General features: G+C 43.5%; 1 protein-coding gene across 1 annotated transcript in view; it reads right to left on the bottom strand.

Moving 5' to 3' along the window:
* The window catches only part of Zfhx3 (zinc finger homeobox 3), a 1,006,519-nt gene extending 995,392 nt beyond the window's left edge, over window positions 1-11,127 (bottom strand). The window contains exon 1 of the mRNA XM_063278047.1: window positions 10,949-11,127. The gene's annotated coding sequence lies outside the window, so the exon portion shown is untranslated. The remainder of the gene's footprint in view (window positions 1-10,948) is intronic.
* Window positions 11,128-16,163: the final 5,036 nt, after the last annotated feature.

Here is a 16,163-nt window from a genome sequence, read left to right as displayed (position 1 = left end):
ATTCTAAAATCTCGCTTTTCCCTGTTGCAGGAGAAGGATGTGTGGGAATTAGAATAAACTGAATAGATGCAAAATATATTCACTCTTTAAAAAAATTTTTTTTAAAAAGCAGTCCCTGGTGCCACCTTCTATAAGGCCGGTGGCTTTGTGGAATGTTTCTTTCTTTGAAAGAACTGGACCACACATACGCCCTCATTCACAGTGACTCTATAGATGAACTGTCTCCGTATTTTTAAAGAAAACTCAGCCTGTGCGGTCGCTGCTAGCTCAGAGAAACTCCCCAACTATTTTCACATTTCATTCACGCAGTGGATGGGGCTGCAGTGCAGGGAAGACAAGCCCTTGGAAAAAGTTCCATTGGTGGGGACACATCGGGAAGTCTCTAAGATGCTATATTGAGTTTCTTAAATGAGGTCTCTAAAGCAGTGTACATGGACCCACGACACTTTCTGAAGGAGATCATTCTCACAGGCATGATGGACACACAGCACACACACCCAGAGTCTACCTTGTTACAACCCTATCGCCCCAAGCCTTTCGAATCGAAATAAAACACCCATTGCTTCCTTGCCCCACTTTTGAACATTATTAACCACACTTTTAAATTTCAGTATCGTCACACACTCTAGACATTTGCTAAGGTTGATTCCCTTAAGTTGGCCTTTTAAATTTATATTTATTCTCTTTTTTTCACTGTCTTTTAAAAAAATACAGAAAAGAAAAAAAAAACCCTCTGGCCATTACCTTTTAAGACTGTGTCCCTTCAAGTTTTTCTTTCTGTTCCTTACAGGGATCACCTGGGCAGCACCCTGTAAATTGCCCACACCTGACAACCTTCCCCGTACCCCACCCCCTCTCCAGACAGAGTAATCCATCTTTGGCTTCATGGGAGGGTGTGTGTGTGTGTGTGTGTGTGTGTGTGTGTGTGTGTAAAACGCCGGTGGAATCCAGCCTCCTTCGGTGTCTCAACTTTCATTGTCAGTTGCTAAATTAGCTAATGATTAATTAGTTAATGTTTTCAAAGCATTTTGAGGATGAAACATGTGGTCTAAGTGCTAAGAGTAAAGCAGCATTAGTTATCCGACTCCACAAAGACTAATTAGCTTGGGGGGGGGAGATCCCCCCACACTGATCAATAACACCCCTGGTATTGTAGAGTAGGAGGGTAAGACCCACCTCACATTTTAAGGCTTTTATTCCCTGAGACACACAGAAATCCCTACTTCGGTTGATTGCTGGGTAACTCTTGGCTTTCATTGTGCCTGGAAGGGGACAGTGATGTCATCTATACAGAATGCTGCATTTTGGCTCTCCAAAAAAAAAAAAAAAAAAAAAAAACAACTTGAAAGGATGATTTGACAAAGCTAAAAGTAAAGACTTAACTCTTGGAAAGTGCAAGGGAGACACAATCAGTAAACTTGTGTTTAAGAAGAATTAAGCTTTTAAAGTTTCCCCCTCCTCCTCTAAAAGGCTCTTTAATGGCAGTTCTCCAGGTGGCCTCTGGATTTATTGTGAAATTTCACTTTGATGGCTATGAGGTCCTCATGGGGACCATTATGTCAATAAGTTCAACGGCAACATTTTATTCCAGGTACAGACATGACTTAGAAGATAGAGACAGGGTCTGGAAATTCCAGGATCCAGTTTTGAGTGGCCAACGCCAACCTCAATAGAAGGGGGTGTCGGGGAGATAGCTCTCTCTCCATCTCTCCCACTCCCTTTGCCGCCCAAGGTGAATCCACAGATTAGTTTCCCGGATACCTGAAGACCCAGCAAACTCCTTAGAAAAGTTCAGGACTTTCTTTCCTCCGTTCATTTTCAGAGATTTAAATACGTAAGGCCAGTGGAGATTATGAAGTTGAGAGGGGCGAGTGGAGACTGTTCCCCTCCAGTCTACCAGGGCGTCTTAGTCATAAACACTGAAGATTTGGCTTTCTCGCACTCTAATGCCCAAGATTATTATTTTTAGTTAAGGTTAAGCAAGCTGCACAGCCTTCCAGATTAAAGAGTACTGCATGGATTTTTGTTTGCTTAAAGGCTGAGGTTTTGCAGCTTGGGGATTTGTTTGGGTTTGGGTTGGTGGCTCTTTTTTTTTTTTTTTTTTTTTTTTTGCCTCCGACGAGGACAATTTCAAAATGATACCGCAGTGTCGATCTTCTGAGACCATACTACAAACACTATTAAGGTGTCAGCATTAACAAATGAGCCCTACCTGTGTAGCAAAGCACACAGACCACTTGGCTTGGAAAATAAAGTCAACCAAATAAAAGGAATTTTATGCATAAGGGCATATGTTCCTTATGTAGCCAAAGTCTCCAAGAATGAATGTATGTGTCCAAAAATAAAAAAACAAAAACAAAAACATAGCACAGAAGCCACATATATGTATATGCACGTATATATCTATGTGTATTTCAAACAAGCATATACCAAGTGCAGACAATCACACACACACACACACACACACACACACACACACACACACACACACACCCCACCAATAGAGCATTCGTACAATGAGAACAAAAAGCAATGATGTGGGTAAAGACTCCCTGAACTAAACACTGGGTACCAGTATCAGTGAGAGCCGTTTTGTATGTTCACAAACTATCTGCCAGAAGTGTCGGCATCATCTGGGAGCAAACGGAGAAAGAAGTGTAGGGGAGAAGGGTAGCCCACTACGAGAGGACTTCGCCATTTCCCAAGAGGGTATAAAAGAGCAAACACTTGAAAAATTTGCAAATAACTGTAACCCGGCTCCTTCGTTTTTTTTTTTTTTTTTGTTTTTTTTTTTTTTTAGTCAATAACGGTTAGAAGGAAAGTCGCTCACATGAGGGGACCCTTACATCCAAGGTCCCTCTGAGTGGACTGGACAAGGGTAAGAAAAGAGGAGAGGACAGAGAATCCAAGGGAAGGCTCCAGTTTGTGCCTGGAAACTGGAAGTGAGGTTTCCTCAGAGATTTCAAGGACCCTTTAAAATTCTTATCTAAATCAAGTCCCCTTCTGACTTTCTTTTTCTTATAATTGAACAAGTGTTTAACTGTATCGTGCTGTCACAGCCGTTCCAATACATGAACCGCACTCAGAGTTACAGCTTTCGTTACACGTTTTGTGCCGACGACTTTCCGTACGCCGTGATAAGAGCTTGGTGCTGCCTGCACACAGAAATAAACCTGGCATTTTCAGAATAGCTTTTTTTTTTCATCTGACGTGCATGATTTTGGCAAGACAAAGGGGTGCTTGTGATTCCATACATACTGGTGTGAATACAACCCTTTAGTTTATTATTTTTTTTAAATATCATCTCATTGTTTGGGACCAGATAAAAATAAAATTTAAGTTGGTTCAGCAAAGAAGACCTGAACAACTGCAGCATGGCTTAAACAAATCATAATCCATGAGCCAAACGCTAATGTGGTTTTTTTCACCTCCATGGTATCTTTATGATAATATATCAAATATCCAAATATTATATGAGAGCAGAAGCCATGCTGTATCACTTGGTCAGACCTGATAACAGAAAAAAAATGGGGAAAGCTTTCGGCCCAGACTTTTGATTCACGTGCCTTGTTTCAGACCCAGGAACCCAGGTCATTCAGCCCTGAGTGACCGTGGGATGTTTCCAACCACAGGTGACTGACTAGCCCTGAAACGGCCACCACAGTCTCTGCCTTCAGTTGTCTGCCCCTAGCAGAAATGTTTCATGTTGGGGGGAAAAAATACAGAAATTCCAAAGTGCTTTTATCTGAAGGAGAATAAACAGGCTCCCGTTCCAAAACAAAGAATAATCGGGTCTCCCCCAAATGAATGTCAGGACATTTAAATGAAATACCCATGTGCCATTGTTTCAGACCCTATAAAGTGAACGACTGTGACCTCTCACTTACTGTCCTCTGTCACAACTAAATCCCCCCCAACCGCAGTGCCCGGTGGCACCCGCCTTCACCAGCTCCAAGTTGCCACCTTGAGCAGGTTGCCTAAGATCTTCCCCTCTCTTTGCTCAAGCACCTCAAGTGCATAGACTCAAAATTAGCCACTTGCAGCACTGCTGTGTGCTTTAAATTTTAATAACAAACAGAGACATCTCCTGTCTCTTTTTCTATTCCTCAGACCCTCCCTCTTTTCTGCAAACTGAAGGCTGCTGCTGAAAGGATTGAAAACCTGGAAAGAGTTTGGGGTGGACTGGCCAAGCCCCTTTCGATTCCTTCAGATGTTTGCAATCTCGCACCTTTCTGAAGACAAAGATGGGGGGGCTTATTTTTCCCTTTGACTGAAGGGTGAGACAGGGGGCTATTAAAAACTGATCAATGTAATTTTTTTCTCAGAAGTATTTGCACATCTGTGAAATAATGTAATTTCCTTTTAAAAAAACTTTTTATATGACATTCATGATTATAGTCTGAACTGGAGAATTATTCAAATATAAAATTAAATGTTCAGGAACTAGCCGTGCTGTGGATGGCTGGGCTTGCCCCAGCTGCGCATCAAACTTAGGCGACTCTATTAAAAGTCTAAAACTGCGCCTCTTTAGATCACAGCGAATCCCCCACATGAGAGGAAATCACTTTTTTAGACAGAGTGTGAGGCTCTGCTCATTTGGGTTTCGTTTCCTTTGGGTGAGCCTTCCAGGGGCCTGAAGAGACTCCAGCAAACTGTTCAGAACCCATAATAACAATAACAAAGGGGAGGGGGGGGCTGCAGAAGGATGACAGCAGCCTCTAAAGCAGATGCCCTGGTGTGTTATCACAGGGTTCAGAACAATCTGTGACTTGGAGAAAGTTCCGAACCTTCAAAGTTAATTCTTTTGTTCCAGTGAAATTGCCTCAGTTTGAACGTGAGCCATCTGTCATTTCTCCTCGGCTGCTGTGTTCTACACGGTTCTCATGCTGCTCTGACTTCAGACCCCCTTTCCCCCCAACTGCTCCCAGGCCTGAGAGGAATCCACCCTCCTAAGGCACAATCTTTAAAAAATGCCAACTTTCCCTGACCCCATGATTCTAAGGGTTTTTCATTTCATTTCCATGATCTTGCGTGGCCCCCTCCAAATCCATCTGCCTTTTAGAGATGATTCCAATGCGGTTTTCATCACATCCAACCTCATCCGTGGCTTGCACCATCAACTCCCAGGTAATGTATCAATGATACAGAAAATAATGGAGACCCCAGAAAATAAAAGACTATTACATCCCTTTGAAGTTAAATACCTAGCCCCGCACTCCAAAGTCTGCTACTCTCCACATCTGGTTCTTTTAATAAAATGAATTTCTAAAATATTTACTGGTTTAAAAATAAGCCAGGACCTTTTATGGGTTAATACTATCCAATTTTAAGTGGAAAGAAAAACATAATTCTCAATAATTTTATGGCAGGAATTAATAGTCAGATAATCTCAGGAAGGAGAAAGGGGGGTAGAAGGGGGGAGCATATGTGGTTACGATTCTGAAAACCAGGGGAGAAGAGAAGGCAGAGGATATTGTTTATGCTGCCTAAGACAGACAGACTTTAATAACACTTAACAGAACGATACCCGTAATGATCTCAGAAAGCATCTCCAGCCTCATCCATCATGCCGAGGAGAAAATGAAGCCTTCAACAGCATTAGGAATTATTCTGGATCTTGTCAGTAATTCTCAGCGTCTCTCCACTATCACAACACAAATGTGCATGTGTGTGAGACACTGACCATTAATCTAGACAAGGTTTCAGGTGTGTGTGTGTGAGAGAGAGTGGGGGTGGGGGGGGAGATGGAGGGGGAGAGAGAGAAACAGAGAGAGGAGACTTATGACAGACAGCATGCTGAGAATTATTACCTCTTCCATGGAGGAACAACGAAACCTACCCATGAAGCCACACTAAATAAACCAAAAGAAACTAGAAAACTACATTTGTAAAGAGACACAGGACCTTAAGAAATCAAATGTTTTCTGTCGCAATGAAAGACAGGAAAGCAATGTCCCCACTAGCTAGGCCAATCACCAACTATAAATGTCCTAGGTGGGGAGCCAGCCCCTCCCTGAAGGAAAGTTCCTACGAAGTTGCAACATATTACCAGCATCCCTAAGTAAGAAGACCTTGTGTGATGAGAAAATGATGGGTTCCCCTTTGCTGCTACAAAGACATGCAAAAAGGTTTAAGTTGTATCCTTCAGTAGAGCGAGCTCAGAGTGGGCACCTGGACTGTTGGGTTCGTACACTGTAAAGTTCTCATTGATTCAGACAGGGTGGGAAGGGAGGGGAAGAGGATCTCGGAATTATTAAATAAGCAGTTTATTCGAAGATCCATCTGGCTTTGACAGCATATCACTGGCAAAACCAATTTGAATTCCCAGTTCTCCTGAGAAAACAAGCAGCACTTGGGCAGAAGCTTCCTCAAACCTGACTCTGTTTCTCCTTGGCATGGAGGCCGTCCTAAAAGAGACTCCGTTCCAAAAGGAACTGCTTATAAATATTTGCGAGATAATTTCTCACAACATTCATCTGAGTCCACTCCAAACTGATTTCTGTGCATGCTCTGCAAAGACGAAAGTGGGCTGGATGTCTGGTTTGTGATAAATTAGGATGATTTCACTTCCAAAAATCATCAACTCCACACAGATGTGCTTACTTCTGGGAAGGTCTGTGAACTACTCAACGATAACAACAGAGAGCGGGGTCTCCGCAGAGGAGTGTGCGGCTTAAGGAGGGGTGATGTGGGGGGGGATACATTGGAGGAGGGCGAGGAGGATTCAAAAAGAGGAGGGGCAGGGAGAAGAGAAAAACAGTAACAAAATTATACAAGCAGCGAGGAAATGCCAATGCTAGCTGATGCTAAGCTCAAGATCTTCTAAAGTATCAGACAAGACGTCCCTGTTTTGATAGAGTGAGCTGAAATACACTGAATACCTAAAAACCAGGCCCAGGGCTCTCAGAAATTGGCCTTTATTGATAAACAGTTTTGTCTCATTTACAACAATCAAAATTTGAAACATTGTTTTTTTTTAAAAGAAAATACAGGACTTTATTGCTTCTTGAGCAATAAGCCAACCCAGGAGCAGATACACACACTTTTTTTTTAAGTGTTTAATTTAGGCTGGGATGTGTGACCCAGCACCCCTGAGCCCCAGGTGGAAAAAGAGATTATTTTCACAAGGAACAAACACCACTGCGGGATTAAAAACAGCTCCCAGGAAGTGGATGGTCCCTCCCCTCCATCTCTGCACAGCCCACCTTCCCTGCCTCCCTCCACCCCACCCTGCCTCTCCCACCCACCCCCGAAGCCCCAGTTGCAAGCTATAAAGCAGAAAATGTCACTTGGAGCTTCATCGAGGCCTGGTAATGGACAGATATTTATACTGAATAATGCTCACGTCAGGAATGAGTAAAACCAGGTTTAAAATTGAGGTTTTCACAAAATAATGAAGAGGAAATGTCGCGCTGGCAGTGGTAACGGCATAAATTGTACTTATTTATTCATTATCCCTTTCCTCCCCTTCCTCCGCGGAAACGTAATTTTTATTTTTCACGTTCTACTTGCGGGAAACAGAATGGGGCTTCTGCTCTAGCCGTTGCTCTTTTCCTCTTTTCCGAGCCTAAGACCAGAGACAAAGATGATCTTTACAGATTTAAAAAAAAAAAAACAAAAACACAGCAGTAATAAAGAATGCAGCCGGAACGCATTGCCTTCTAGATTTTAGTTCAAAGAGACAAGGTAAATATGATTCACCCAAACAAAATTACCCGTAGCTTTAACTTTTACCTTATCTAATTGAACTACAGAGAAAATATCAGGGAAAAATGTCACCTGCCCAACAGTAAATACACTGCGGGTAGCAAAGGAAGTGGAGGGAGAAGAGGAGGGGGAATGGGGACCATGAACGGGGTAACAAAACAAGACACTTCTGCTAAAGGTTTCTATGGGCAGCTTTCTTGGAAAGATATGGGGGGGCACTTCCCACTAGTGACGGCTCGCAGAAAACAGGGTGGGGTCCACCTTGGTAGTCTAAGTGCGTGCAGCTTTCAGGCTGAGAAAGAAAATCCACAGACACCCCCCACGCCTCGTTTCTCACACAATCTCTACTACCTCCACTCCCCAAAATAAAACTCAAGTGAACTCTGGCGTCTGGCAGCAAGCCAGTAAACCCAGCACTGAGATAAAGACCGACCTGCTCATCACGTACCTCCAGGCTCGGCCATCTAATAGGAACAAATTGGCAATGACTGCCCAAGCTAGTAACACAGGCCTACTGATTTGTAGATTGATACGGACGCCTAATGATCCCCTTGGGCAGATCAATAGTAACAATCCTCATGGCTGCCTTTCTTCTTTATTGGCATAGAAGACTAAGGCAGGGAGAAAGCAGGATGCTGTGGAGGCCACGGGCTACCTAGGGAATGAAAGAAGCGAAAGGATACGGGTGTGGAAGCCGGAGGACCAGGACTCCAGAACTTTGCCCTCACGCTGCATGTACTTAGCAGCGGATGGGTGTAAGAATGGGACCCGATATGCTTGTGTCTGTATGTGGCATCCACTGGGATCTGGTTTATAGTAAACATAACCAGGTAAGAGAAGAGAGATGTCAGAAGCCAGCTCACCAACAAAAAGACAGACTTGAGGGACAGGAAACACAGATCTGATCGCAGCACCCGAGAGAAGGGAAAGCAGGATGCCTGCCTCTTAAGAAACCCGAGGTTGGGATGAACTACAAGTAGCTCTGATCAACAAGGACCAGTAATGGCGGGCTTTACTTTAAACATGACAGAAAGGAGGCAAACGCATCATCCGCTGTGTTGTCTGAACATGTTTAAGACACCCATCTGCCTCCCGCGGGCCCGGGGGTCAGGTGGCTCTCACATCCATGTTGTTCCCGGCACCCTCTGCCCCTCTTAGCATAACTTCTGAGAAGGGCTCCATGAACTTGACCCTGCTGCGCGCGCGGACGGTTCTCCTTCCTTCTGCCTGCCAGCTCCGCCCCCATCCCAGAGTCCGGGCTTGTTTTCCATCTGTGTATTATTCTTTGTGAATAAAATTATCCAATTAGGAAATCCATTTAAAGCCCTTAACAATAACAAGGGAGGGGGAGAAAAACTAATGGAGTTGCTTTGGATTTTCTTTTTCAATAAATTAATGTTAGTGACGTCTGTGAATTCCTAAGTGCTCCTTCATACCATCGAGGACAATTAGTTCCAAGTTGCTATTCTGGTTTTCTATACCTTAGGAAACCCAAGGAGCAGGACACCAGAAGGAGTCAAAGAAAACTTACTGGCTCACGGGATGACACTGACCAAAAAAAAAAAAAAAAAAAAAAAAAAAAAAAAAAAAAACAAAAAAAAAAACCTCCAACTCCAAAAAAGCTTTGGAGTTTGTGTTTATATTCTTTTGTTTTAATTTTCTTTTTAATTATACACACGCTTTTAAAGGGCGAGTAGAAGCCTCTCCCCTTTCCCCTCTTTGCAGCTGCTGTATGCACATTTTCAGGTGTTGCATATAAACCAGGCTAAAGGAGGAGGGGAAATGTCCCGATTTTCTTCTCACACTGGCGATTTGCTTTGTTCGCAATCAGCCTCGTTTGGTTTTGTTATTAAAGGGAGATAACGCTGAATGCCAGAGATGAAATTGCATTTTCTTTATTGTCACTGGTGAAAACCTTTGCCCCCCTACCGATATAGTGAAAGATTCTCTCTCTCTCTCTCTCTCTCTCTCTCTCTCTCTCTCTCTCTCTCTCTCTCTCTCTCTCTCTCCCCTCTCCTCTCCTCTCCTCTCTTTCTCTCTCTCCCTCTCTCTGTCTCTTCTCATAATAAAAATATTTTAAATCTCCTTTCCCCTCCTTTTTTCTTTTTTCTTTTTCTTTTTTCTTTTTCTTTTTCTCTTTTTCTTTTTCTTTCTTTCTTTCTTTTTTTTTTTTGCACACTCAAAACCAGAACTGAAGCCACCACATGAAAAGGCCTTGTACTCCAGCCTTCTGTGTAATATCACAAATTAGTCATCTTCTCTTTCCTGGAGGTTGCACCGTCCTTTTTAAATAAAAGCGGATGCCAGAGCGGTGTTAGATTTTGACAGTGAAGGGTTTACACTGATGGACCAAATAATCACGTGCACGGGGGTGGGGAGGGGGGTTGGCTCTGGCACTGACCACTTAAAATTCAAATTTCACACTAACGATAAGTGTAATCATCTCAATCAGCACCACCACCATCATCATCATCACAATAAAAAGATGCATTCCGAGAGCTGGAGACATCAATCAACCGCGGTGCAGATCAGAAACAGTTCTCCCCTCTTGCTGGCTCACCCTGGCTGTCTGACACCAGCTTCCCCCTCCCCACCTCGCTGTCCTCCCCCCCCAACCTCCCCCCAGCTTGGGAGAAGTGATCACATTTAATTCATTACATCATTATGCCATCTCCATACTAATCTGTGCCCTCACACCTCCGCCACTTTGACATGCAAATGAGCTAGGGAAAAAAAGCCACACATTAATATAGAAAAGTCACAGCAATCTTGTCATGATTTCCTCCCTCCCAGCCCCACAACACACTCCCTCCAATCTCCACCTCCCCCCCCCAACCCACCCCCATCTCTCTTTCCAGCACGCTGTGCTCGCGATCAGAGAAAACAACAGCAATCTGTTGAAGATCAGACGCTGAGCCAGGGAGGTGGGGGGGGAGATACAACACGTACACGTGTCGGCAACGCGGCCAGGAGTCCTATTTGCATATTCACATGAGTTCCACGCTCTGACTGCTTAAGCGGGGAAGAAGTTAGGTGCGCCCCCCCCCCCCGCCCCGCACACCAGCCACCCTCCCAGATCCAAAGAGAGACAAGCTACTGAAAGAACACACGAATGCATAGGGAAAAGGGAGGGGGGGTTCAGGAAGAGGGAGGGAGAAGGCAGAGAGGGAGACACAACAGCAAGAGACAGAGAGAGGGAAGAAAAGAAAAAAGAAAAGAAAGACTTTCACATCTACCTTACCTCAGCTAGCCTGCTTTCTGTAGCTCTCAAAGGGGGTTCCCTGTAGCTCCTTTACAATATTTGAAACCCATCCTTCATGCTCTCTCTCTCTCTCTCTCTCTCTCTCTCTCTCTCTCTCTCTCTCTCTTCCTCCTCCTCTCTCTGTGTTGTGACTGGGTTTAAAAAAATAAAAAAATAAAAAAGACAACTCCATGTTAAGCTCCAGTCAAGGAGGCATCTTGAAGTCCAGGGCTACTGGGGGCGGGAAGAGAGGAGGAGGGTCATAGCTAAAGCCTCACAAAGAAGAACCTGGGCTCTGTGCTTTAAAACATCTCTCTCCCACACGGTGACTGACAAAGGCAAAAATATATAGGGACTCCATGTATACTTGGAGACATCTGTACATTTTCCACGAGTCTCCTGGATGCTGGGAATATTCAGATTGTGAGGCAAATGCACGCAAGACAATTAGGAGTCCCTTCAGGAAACCCCATGGCAGACCCACTTGGCTTGCTGATTGCAGAGGGAGCCGGGCAGCCAGGGGCTTTATTTGCTGAATCACATTTGTGGTAATACCTGGGTAATAATAACAGACAGGCTGGAGATGGGGGCTTCAGCTGCTGCCGTGATTTTCCCAGCTTTGATCAGTCTTCAGCAGTACTTTTCTGGTAATGAAAATGTGTGAACATGTCCGCAGATTTTTACCGAGTTCTCTCTCTCTCTCTCTCTCTCTCTCTCTCTCTCTCTCTCTCTCTCTAACTAAAAAGAAATGAGAGAAGTGGGGGGTTGAGGAGAGAGGGGGAGAGAGACTGCAATTTAATATATATCTACACACTAATAATAAAAGCCCTCTCTGTATATTCTTTATGAAAAGCAAGATTGGTATGAGCTGAAAACACAGAAGGGCCGAGGCAGAGCCGTCTGATTTTCTAGTGGCCTACTGTATACCATTACCCTAATTGACTTTATTAGCTCTGGTGAGATGCTACCATCCCTCCAAGGAACCTGCCTTGGAGGACAGCGACACACAGCACTGAGGAGCGCCAGCCGATTCCAGGAAATGAAGTACTGTTCTATTAAAGTGAAAGGAACAAAAACATTTTCAAAACACGTGAACGGCGGGGAGTTGAGTCCTATCTCTCAACCAGTTTATTTCAACCAGAAAAGGGGGGGGGGCATCAAAGATGTCCGAAGATCCTTTAATAGGACTGTGATTCTGAAAACTGGCTTGGGGGTTGGGGGGCGGTGGCAGGAGGGGGTGTGTTTAAAAATTGGTTTGTAGCCTCTGTCAAAACCTTAAATGCTATAAGCAATGTTAAGCTGAATCAGGGGGCAAAGATTTTTTTGGTGAATGTGTACCCTGTGTGTAACTTATGCAAATGGACATTCGCCAACGAATAGGAGCATTCTAGATAATTCTAAAGCAATGTCTATAGATAGATAGATAGATAGATAGATAGATAGATAGATAGATAGACAGTCAGTCAGACACAAGAACTCAAAGGCAAGTCATTATCTAAATGACCACACATGTCACATACAGGAGATCAGCTTTATATATCTATAACTGGCATAATAGAAGGAGAAGGAAGGGAACAAGCAAGGAAGTATGTGTATGTATGTATGTATGTTTATGTATGTATGTATGTTAAAAGATGTTATCTTTTATAGTAATAAAGAATTTGACAGAGAGTAGCTGAGTTGGGTGACAAAAATGCTAAATATGAATTTGTTTCTTCCTCCGAAACAGAACTCTTGGTAGACACACATGAAAAAGGAATTGATGTCTCTGTGTCTCTCACTGAAACCAGGAAAAGAGACTTTTTTTTAATATTCCTGGCCTGAATTTGAAGAGGGAAGAAGGTAATTCTAAGGCCCTGACCCCAGCATTTGGGCTATGGCTCTGCTCTAAACGGATGAAGACTATCTATGACAAGACTCATCGCCAGGCCTCCGAAATAAAAAGAAAGAAAATAGCCACAGCATTAGACCCAGGAACGTTATATTTCAATATTATCATATGAATTAAATGTAATCCTTGAAGCGCCCAGTCCCTGGGGTCACATATTAGGCCTCCCCTCACAGCCCCCCACCTCCCCCTTTTTTTATTTAATAGAGGTCACCCAGGCTGGAAAGCAGAAGCCAAATGAAAAGCATCTTCAGTGTGCTTCTAACAGCAGCAGCGAGGGGTCAGACAGCGTCTTGTATGGCCTCATAAAAAATACATAACCAGACAGCCTAATAGTATTTCTTTGCATTCATTTTTGGATGGAGAATGGGAGCTGGGGGCTGGAGGTTGGGGGGGGGAGGAGAGGTGAGGCGCAAAGCTATGATGGAAAAAAAAATCAAAGACGGCACAGACATGCTGGTGGAAAAAAGAAGGTAGTTAGCCAACCTTCTTCTTCTGTGAAAATCTGAGAAGCACGAGCCTGGGTATGATTGATTTACACTATCCTGTGGATTTATAACATTCTAAAATGGGATTGATCTTAATTTTTGAAGACAGTAAAAGGTGTAGGCGTGTGTATCTATATTCTGTCTTATTTCCTGTGGCTGGCCATGTTAATTGGAAGCTGAAATACTATGCTGGATCCTATCCCCAGTCTCTCTCTCTCTCTCTCTCTCTCTCTCTCTCTCTCTCTCTCTCTCTCTCCTTCCCTCCCTTCCTCTAGGGGGGAGGGGTGTGCTCGTGCATTCAAGTGTGCATCAGCAGAGTAAATATTCATTTAGCTATATATTTATGAACACTTATTCAGGGGTGACTTCTACAGTGAAATAAATAACAAGGGCTGGTTCATGACCAGGATTTCTGTCTCAACAGCACCATGTAAAGACGGGTCAGCTACCGGAGAAAGAAAGAGCAGTTGTGGGGAAGGGAAGAATGGGGCCGGACTCCGAGCAAGGATAGCACACTGGAGGAGTGAAGAAGGAGGAAAAAATAGCTATAAATGCTAGGAAGATGAGAGGAACCTGAAACATAGTCCTTCCCCTCCCCCTCACTTCTTTCTTCCCAAATACAGTCCAGACATGAGTGGTCCTGCTGGGGGGAGACGGAGGCAGAGAGGTGACCTGTGCTAACCAGTCTGTTAGAGCTAATAAGGTGCCCTCCTAAGCCACTCCATGGACATTAGAGCCTCGTGGAGATCACTCTCTTTGTTATTACCCATCCCCAGCTGGAAATTTACAACTCCTTCCCATCGTTAAAGAGACAGCTAGCATCCTCTCCGGGGCAGGGAAGATTTGGTAGAGATAAATAACTCTGCATTACTTTTATTTAAATGTTATGTTTGTGCTCAGTGGTTCAGATATTAAACATGGACGATTTTACGACGTGGCCACGTGAATAATCTGCTGGTAGGGGCTCCACTGAGAGAGTAAAGAAGCAGAGAAGGCCTGGCTTTCTGTGCTTAGGTTCTCTTGCCTCTCATCATCCCCCTCCCCGCATGGCTGGGGTGGAGTGGGTGGACAGGGAAGATCAAGGAGTAAAGAACGCCATCCAAAGGCATTTGTTTGTTCAGGGGTAGTATGTTCAATGTAATATTGGGTTATTCATGGATGTCACCTATAATGGTTCCATAAATAGTACTTATTTACATAATATTTTAAGGATGCCACTTCATATTCCTTTAATAAATTGGTTTTCTGTTTAAAAGAATGCTGTTGGCAAGTCCTAAAGAGGTACAGAAGAGGCTTCTTCTTCCACCCAGGTCAGCTTCCTAGAGATGTGAGTAATAACAACAGCAGCAACAACAACAACAACAACAATGGCTTTGTTCATGATGTGACCCAAAAGCAAAGCCGTTTCTTAGGAATTTAGACAAAAAGTCTTCCAATGAGTGACTTTCTTCCAAGACAGCACATATGCCAATACCAGAAATAAATTTTTCTAAATAATGATCATAGGAAGGGTTGACCATAGAGTGTTAAACGGGAGTGAGCAGGCATAGTATATAGGTAGAGCTGGCATAGAATAGGTAGAGTTGGCATAGGGTATAGTTGTGAATTGCAACCTTGGACGCTGCAAACACTGGTATATCAGGTTTCACGCATGATGAGTAGCCAGACTTCCTACCCAGATCTTCCTGACAGAACTTTCCTCAGAACACTGCATGGGTACCATGTGGCCCCATGGAGACTGCAGAAGCTGTAAAAACTGGGAGGGGAGATACTAGAGATAAAATTTAACTGTCGGATCGGGGTATTGTTCTCCGCGTGATTCTAAAACTGGGGTTGAGAACTATCAACCCAGAGACCCGAGGAACTCGTCTATTACATCAAGACACATAATGTGACCAGCAGAAATTGTAACTTTCTGGTCTTTAATATCCTCTCCTGTTCTGATTTTTTTCTCTTCACTGTACATTGGACATAACTAAGCCTTACCAATAAGGAGGCCTTCCACTCTACTGAAAGCAATGGATTGATTTAAAATATAGTCTCCACCATCGCCTAAATGACATCATAGTCTTGAATTGGAGGATAACACCACCTGACAAATTTATCAATGAAGAGGAAGAACTGCAAATCAATAAACATATGCTGAGCAAACGGACAGTCAACCATCAATCAACCAGAGAAATTACAATCTGCAGGGAAACTACAGTGACCCCACCAACTTGGGAAATGGGCACATACGGAATATCTGAAATCACAGTACGGACTCTATTTAATCTTCAGTCTAAATTTTCAGAAATTGTTTATAACTATTTGGGGGTTAATCTACATACACTGACTATTAACTATATCAGGGTGACTTCCAAATTCCTTTAGCTTTTTGTAAGCTCATTTAGTTGATCTCTAGCTTCCAACAAATGGTTTGTGACTCCAATACTGTCCAAGACAAAGCAATTTACACAAAATGGGTACTTGTTGTATGGGACTTAGACACGAATAGCTATAACTAGAAAATTAGCATATTGTCAAAGGAAGACACATTATTAATTGGCATCTCCAATAAAAGGACACCTAAATAATGAGATAATCTGCTGACAGACCAGCAGCTGCAGAACATCATATGTACTGTGGAATGACTTAACTGATGAGCCCACCAATTGAAAGCTAGCTTGGGCAAAATGCTGAATGGTGTAACTAAAACCCATGAATGCTGCCCCAGAGTCGGGGTCCTGTGCTTTTGCACTACTGTATGAACTTGATAGTTTCATTGTACTCCTCTCGGCTCCAATGTTGCCGTGCGCACAGTGAGCACTCACTGATATTATCTCAGTTTATGTTTCTT

The sequence above is a fragment of the Rattus norvegicus genome, chromosome 19 (assembly GCF_036323735.1).
Source record: "Rattus norvegicus strain BN/NHsdMcwi chromosome 19, GRCr8, whole genome shotgun sequence".
Classification (NCBI taxonomy): domain Eukaryota; kingdom Metazoa; phylum Chordata; class Mammalia; order Rodentia; family Muridae; genus Rattus; species Rattus norvegicus.
Note: the sequence above shows the minus strand (reverse complement) of the source record. Positions and strands in the feature narration are given on the sequence as shown.